This window comes from Zingiber officinale, chromosome 4B (assembly GCF_018446385.1).
Source record: "Zingiber officinale cultivar Zhangliang chromosome 4B, Zo_v1.1, whole genome shotgun sequence".
Classification (NCBI taxonomy): domain Eukaryota; kingdom Viridiplantae; phylum Streptophyta; class Magnoliopsida; order Zingiberales; family Zingiberaceae; genus Zingiber; species Zingiber officinale.
The window spans coordinates 14,655,934-14,663,879 of NC_055993.1; the positions used below are offsets into that span (position 1 = coordinate 14,655,934).

The following is a 7,946-nucleotide window of genomic DNA, read 5'->3' on the forward strand; positions in this document are numbered from 1 at the left end:
CAAGAACATCGGATGCTTATCACGGATCGGAGGAACTTTACGATGACTGGAGCACTCGTCCGATCGGGCGGAAACAATCTACCGAACCAAGTCACTACAGGGAAGCAGCAGAGGTTGACCGGGCAGGGATCCCTGGCTGAGCGACTCCCTCGCTCAGCCAAATAATGGAACCCCTCTCATATCTCTGGATATCCCTTTGAGAGATAATGACACTAATAACGAGGCATGGTCAATAGGCAGATCATACAACGGAAGCATCTATTGTGTCATCAGGGATTTGCATGCCCTATTAAGGTATGATGTCAGAGATACTTTTCTAACAGATCCTTTCATAGGATGATTAAGGAAGTGTGCCCATGCCTTAAGGCACGTGTACATCACGTGCTAGGGCGCTATATAAAGGGGGGGTCCATGCACCGACGGAGGTACACATTATTCACTATCCATGCTTGTGCTTACTGTTGCTCTGCTTCCTTCTATTTTTTTTAATGATTGACTTGAGTGTCAGAGGGTCAACGTCAGAGACCCCTTCCCTAGTCCAGCACTGACGTTTTTTATGTTACAGACCCTAAAGATATGACCAGTTTTATTTGGCTGAGTGGTTGTACCTCATTAACTATGAATCCATACAAAGGAGTTACCATGGGATGAAGCTCACTCGAGTCTATCTGCAATTGTTCGAATACTTTTTTGAAAATGATATTAACGAAGCAACCTATGTCAACAAAAGTACAGTAAATATTATAATTGGCTATAACAGCCTTAATTATTAATGTATCATCATGGGATATTTCCACCTCCTCCAAATCTTTCGGCCTAAAGCTAATATCGGGCCCGACCACCTGCTCCTTACTATAGCCGATCGCATGAATCTCTAAACACTGGGCATGTGACTTCCATACGCGGTTGGAGTCTCTATCGATCGGACCCCCAGCTATCATGTTAATGTTACCCCAAGCAACATTATTGTGGTTCTCCTTCTGCCGGGTCGAGATCTCTGGTTGGTTTCAAGCTGGAGTGGGAGTCCAGTCCATTGGTGGTGGCAGCTTCCTCTAATGTTGTTCGACCTCGTGCTGATTTCTTCTGGGAGAGACATTTGGTCATCCTTAGGGTCGGCAGTTGGGTGACGAAGTGCGCCGACAAAATCTCTGGTTGCCACCCTAGCGATTGGCCAAAGTATAGCAATCCTACGTGTCATGGGTAGTTGATCGGTGGAGAGTACACCACCGTCTTGGGGCTTCTTGAGGGGGTTCCAGATATCTTTCTTGCTCGACCCCCATATGCTGCACGACCTGTGGTTGTGGTTCTTGATGATGAGGTTGAGGAGCTATCCGAGGTCCTCTAGGTGGAGGGGTGGGTAATGCTCGGTGCTCGGGCGTTGAAGCTGGGGCCGATGTAGTGGCGTTTTTCCTTAGGGTGGCCTGCGTCTCTTCAACATTGATGAATTAGGTCACCCAGTTCAACAGATGATCAAAATTTCTCGGTGGTCTCCTAACCAAGGAGACGAAGAAATCATTATTACTGATCCCTTGAGAAAAGGCATTCATCAAAATCTTGATAGTGACTGAAGGGACGTCCATAGCCACTTGATTGAATTTTTTAATATAGTCCCTTAGTGATTCCTTGGGCCCTTGTTTGAGTGAGAAAAGACTCAAGGGAGTCTTCTAGTAATGTCGGCTACTGACAAAGTGATGAAGGAACACCTTGCAGAAATCCTTAAAACAATGAATAGATTTAGCAGGTAGTCGTTTAAACCACTTTTGCGATGAACCACCAAATGTAGTGAGGAACACTCAGCATTTGACCCCATCAGTAAATTGATGGAGAAGGGCAGTGTGCTTAAATTTAAGGAGGTGATTCTCAGGGTCAATCAACCCTGAGTATTCCCCTATTGCTAAAATTTAATAGTACTTTGGCAGCTTATCTTCTAGCACTTTTTGAGCAAAAGAGGTATTAATTTCTTCGGGGGAGCTATACTGGGTCGGAGCCTTTCCCCTTCGCCTATCCTGGACAAGTGCCTCTCCAGAAGACTCCTAGTGTGGTCCTTCTCACTCCATATGCTCAAGCTACATGAGAAAGAGAGCTCGGTGGCGGGGAGCCAGTGAGTGAGACTCACGCACCAGATAAGCCAGCCCTTCTTCCCTCGTGCTCTCTCCCTTTGATGAGTCGTTGTTGATGTAATGAGATTAGGTGACGGCAGATTACCACCGGTAGCTCCTTGTTATTGTTATTGTTGTTGCAGCAGTCTTTGGGCTCGAGCATTGATAAGTAGATCTAGGTCTTCTTGTGTTAAGGTCATAGTAGTAAGTCTTCCAGCTTCCTCCATCTCTGATTCTCATATCCAGGTGAAAGTTTCCATAGACAGTGGAAAATGTAATCTTGTCTGAAAATTGCAGAGATGACGCATTGGGCACGGTGGATTGGTGGCTGACTAGTAGAAGACATTTTCCTCTGAGAAGAAGTTTACCTTTGATCCTACATGCACACTCTCTAATCTTGTGCTCATAGAAACAACCCAACAAAACGTCAGTGTCTAGAAACCAGGGGGAGTCTCTGGCGAAGGCTCTCCAACATTCAAGTTAGTACAAGCTCGAGCGGGTGAATGAAGAACAATAGTAGATGTGTGCACGAGGATGATTTTTAGATCTCTAGAGAGCGTACCTTCATCACAGAGAGGACTCCCCTTGTATATACCACCTCACATAACCTACATAATCATGAGGTAATAGACTGTGTCAGAGGTTGTTAGGTAAAAGAGAGGGTACGATCTAGGCAATAGGCCATAATCGTCCGAGGAATCTTCCATTTACCCATGTGTATACCTGTTTTGTTGTTTATAGTTTATGTTATCACTAAGGTTAATGAAGAAATGTGTTGTTATAGGTGGTCGGCTGATGGGGGACATGATGGTCCTTGAAGAAGGTTTTAGAGGAATATTCTCTAATACATGGTTGTTATTATAACAGACTGTTAAAATGTTGTTGATGTGCGTAAATATTATGATTGTTTATGCATATTTTAACGCACATTCACTTGCTTTATATGTATATATTATTTGCATGATTATCTCTTTTATCATATACTCATCATGAATACTCTTTTGTTCGGATATCTACCCTTTGTTTGATTTTGTGTTGACAGGGATAACTTTCGGAGCAAAAACAACGATTGTCGACGCATCGGAATGAGGCAGAGAACACGGTCGTGCAACCTCACACGACTGTGTGGCCAAACAGAAGAAGAGTAGTGCATGGCTGTGCAACTCTTGCATGGTCGTGCAACTCTTGCACGGCCGTGCGGCCAAACAGGGATGGATCTTTGCATGGCCGTGTAATTCTGCATGGCCGTACCCCCCCCTCATGACCGCAGCCAAGCAACACACAGTCATGCAATCCTACACGGTCGTGCCCCAGGAGCCGAGCCCCAGATACACACGGTCGTGCCAATTGGCACAACCGTGCATCACGGCCAGAGGCAAAAGAAGGCATGACCGTGCCATATCGACATGGTCGTGCCACCGCATCCGTGCCCTAGCCTATAAAAGGGTTATAACACTTCTCCTCGAGGGGGGGTGAGCCGTCAAAGGGAGAATTACCTTGGTGTCGTTCCACGTTGTCCAGGACCTCCGTCCAGCGATCCTTCATCACCACTTCAACTCCAGAAGCAAAAGATTGGATCCGAAGATCACTTGTCGTCATTGGATAAGCGTCCTTTCTCTTTCTCTCTTCTTGTTTGAGAATTGTATGCTTAATTACATTATGTCTTCGGATTTTTCTCCGACGTGTATGGAGTAGATTCCTTGTTCTAGGATTAGGGAGTAGTTGTGGATTGGTTTTGATGTAAGACTCACATTTATGCCTTTATTTATTGAATGACTTCGCTTGCTTTGTTTCAACTACTATGCATGAGACTTGTTGCGTATTAATTGATTGTGTAGGGATTGCTAACCTCATAGAGAGAGTATCTTAGATCGTATACCCGAGGAGCCCTAGTGATAGGGCTAACCCGTTCACGAACATCTAGGCTACTTCCTTAAAAGGAGAGGCAACTTCTCCACAAGGAAGCAAGAGACCAAACCAAGCTCTTATTTTTATCCTTAATGACACCAATTAGAGTTGCGTTCTTGTGATCTACCGAAGCGCCCTAGTGACAGGGGTTAACCGTGATAGGATTTCACAGGGATCTTCTCTATTTAGTGCTTAAGGATGGTTGCTTTAGTTTCCGGCGAATGCATGTTGATGGACAATGAGTAAAGGATAGAATGTGATACATCAATACCACCACAATGAAACCAAACTCCTAGAACTCTTCATAAACCAAGTTAATTACTCTCTCTTCCCTAGTTCTCGTTTTCATTTCCCAATCTCTTTCCTTTAGATAACTTACAACTATCGGTAGTTTAGCTAATCCTAAGTGAATCATTGCTAGTGCTTATAACCAGTCCTCATGGGATCAATAATCTTTATTACTGACGACGAATCCGCGCACTTGCGGAATCGTAACAAGTTTTTGGCATCGTTGCTAGGGACTGCGTCTATAACATTAGCGAAAATCATATTAGATTAGACTAGACTTTATTTTTTTTTCCTTTATCTTTCCTTTTTATAATATTTTGCATTTTAGAGATAAATAATTGTATTTTTGTTTTTCTTTATTTTCTACATTTTTTTATTAAAATGCCTAAAAAGTATATATATTATTATTTCATCTCTCTTCTTTACTATATTTCCATATCTTGTTTTTGCATGCGAAGAGCTAATCTTTCAGGACAACTTCTACTGTTCGATCCAAAGATCGATAGGACTTTCCTGAGGAGAAGAAACTTACAAAAAACATTTCAAACCGTACAAGAATCTTCAGAAATGGCTGACAAACTGTTGAAGGATTACGCAGCATCTTATGCACGTGGGGTTCGGTCTAGTATTACTCGACCGTTAATCGAAGCTAACAATTTTGAAATCAAGCCTGCAGTAATCCACATGGTTCAACAGAATCAATTTGGAGGGGTACCGCATGATGATCCAAACCATCACTTAGAACTTTTCTACGAGATTTGTGGTACTTTGAAAGTGAATGGGGTCCCTCCAGAATCAATAAGGTTACTTCTTTTTGGATTCTCCCTGAAAGACAGAGCCAAGCAGTGGCTAAATTCTCTTCCAGTAAATAGCATAACATCTTGGGAGCAGTGTGAGCAAAAATTTCTGGACAAATTCTACCCGCCAAGCAAAACTGCCCACATGAGGAATTTGATTGCAAGCTTCAAACAGATAGAGTCAGAATCATTATTTGAAGCCTGGGGCAGGTTCAAAAGTATGTTGAGACAGTGCCCCCATCATGACCTTGAGAAATGGTTGGTTCTACACACATTCTACAATGAAATCAACTATCACATGAAGGTATCCCTCGATTCTGCAGCAGGAGGAGCATTAATGAACAAGAGCCTTGATGAAGCTGAAGAGATCATAGAGAATGTGGCACAGAACCACCATCAGTGGGCAACTGAAAGATCTGGTGGTTCTTTCTCATGGAATCCAATAAAGGCGTTAGAAAAATTCGACGTAGATGCAGTCACACTCACGTCTGCAAAGCTGGACGCTCTGACCAAGAAGATTGAGGTCATGGGAAATAATACGGCCAATGCAATAGTATGTGTTTGCGAAACTTGCGGTAGTACAGATCACGCTCAAGATACTTGCCCCCTAGGGCCAATACAAGCACAGATAAATCAACTTAAGCAATGCGATGCGATAGTCAGTTACAACCAAAAGTAAAATAATTCGTACTCCAACACATAAAACCCTGGATGGAGGAATCACCTAAATTTCTCATACCGAAATAATCAGGACCAAGGACCAACAAAACAAAGCTATCAACCTAAGCAATAGAGCTACTCATCTGGACAACAGACTTATCAACAACAGCAACCTTCACAATTGTCCAGAATCGAAAAGATGCTTGAAGAAGCTCTCTCAGAGCAAAAAGAGATGAAGAATGAGATCAAGCAATTGACTCAAAGACTGGAAAATTTTGAAAAACATCAGAAGATGTAAGATAGCCAGATAGCCCAGTCTTTTTCAAGAGCACAGGGAACTTTTCCAGGAAAGCTCGATATAAATCCGATGGAACACTATAACCACATCGAGCTGAGGAGCGAACGAACTTTGGGAGACCCCCAAATCACTACTCAGAAAGGACTTGACTCAGAGGAAGAGCCCTCTCCCCTAATGCCCAATCAAATTCAGAATAAAGATAGAGAGGAGATCACCAAGAAAGTTGAAGGAACTCTTCAAATTCCCCCACAAAGGCAAACTATTCCTTTCCCTCAGAAACTGATAACATCCTAAAAGGATGAAGAGTTCAACCGATTCCTGAAGAAGATTAAGAAAATTTATGTAGAATTACCACTGATAGATGCACTGCACCAAATGCCGAAGTTCGTAAACTTTTTAAAGGGTATTTTATCTAACAGGAGGCAGAAGGGCGACTTCGAGACCGTAGCATTAACGGAAAATTACATCGCTCTACTTATGGTAAATATTCCGCTAAAACTTTAGGATCCAGGGAGTTTTTCCATACCTTGCAAAATTGGTTCTGAACTCATACAGAGAGCTTCCTGTGACTTGGGAGCCAGCGTTAGCCTACTTCCATACTCATTATGTAAGAAGCTAGGACTCCAGAACATTAAACTGACTACTATGGCATTGCAATTAGCTGACCATTCATGTAGATACCTAATGGGAATAGTGGAAGACGTACCAGTAGAAGTAGGCGGATGCATCGTTCCCACAGATTTCATTATCCTGGATATGGAGGAGGATCCTAAGATATCAATCATCCTTGGGAGACCATTCCTTGCCACCGCTGGAGCTCTCATTGATGTGAAAAGTCACAAGTTATCCTTGAAGATTGGTAAAGAAAGGTTAGAATTTGGTTTATATGATTCTTCTAACTGTGTCTCCTCTTCTCAGGGAAATTCTAGCAAGATGAACATACACAAAGTTGAGAAATGCAGTTTCCAAGAGAGGTTCCCTCCAGTGAGCAATAAGAAGTACATTTGTCCTGCACGAGCAAAACTAAAGACGCAGACTGGAGCACTAACCCTAGGAGGAGAGTCGTGCTTCCATGGATTTAGTCCACACTAACTAAAATGGGGTCGAGCTAAAGACCTAAAACAAGCGCTTCTTGGGAGGCAACCCAAAGGTTTTTCATTTTAGTTCATCATTTCGTTTATCATTTTATTTCTCTAGTAAAGTTCAAGTCGAACACTTTTATTATTTCTTTATTTTTGGATATTCATTTTCAGGATGTGCATAGCCTCCACGAGCTGGCCGTGAGCGTTTCATGGGCGTGGAGGCGTCAGAGGAACCAAAATGACGAAAGGTGAGTCACCGTGCGCTTAAGGGAGTCGGCCGTGTGACCTCACACGGTCGTGCGAAGCTGACATAGGGATAAAGGTCATTGGACGTGCAACCTTGCATGGTTGTGTGGCCTGTGTAGAGAAGAGAAAGACACCGGCCATGCCAATTGGTACGGCTGTGTAAGAAGACCAGTGGAGAAAGAAACACAGGTCGTGCCAATTGGCACGACCGTGCGATCAATACAGAGAAGAAGAAGGCATGGGTCGTGCCAACCGGCACGGCCGTGCGACTTTGGCCGAGGAGAGAAGAGAGGGGGTCGTGCCAATTGGCACAACCGTGCAGAAAACCCTACCTACCTGGCCATGTCTATAAGACACGACCGTGCCCTTGCCCGTGTGCGCCACCTACCCCTCTAAAAAGCTCTAATTCCCATCTCCTTCTCTCCCAAAAGTTTTCTCCTCCCCACTACACCTCATCAGACCCTAATCCCTATCTCTAGAGTTCATCTTTACTTAGATCTACATCTAGATCTAACACTTCTTCAAGCCACAAATCTGGAAAGAGAGAAGCAACTCCCCTATTTTCCTT

The 7,946-nt window shown here is 43.5% G+C and overlaps 1 non-coding gene across 1 annotated transcript; it reads right to left on the bottom strand.

The window, feature by feature from the left end:
- Window positions 1-5,235: 5,235 nt before the first annotated feature.
- Window positions 5,236-5,341, bottom strand: LOC121978908. The gene has a single exon (XR_006111234.1). It is a non-coding gene; the product is annotated as a small nucleolar RNA R71 (small nucleolar RNA).
- Window positions 5,342-7,946: the final 2,605 nt, after the last annotated feature.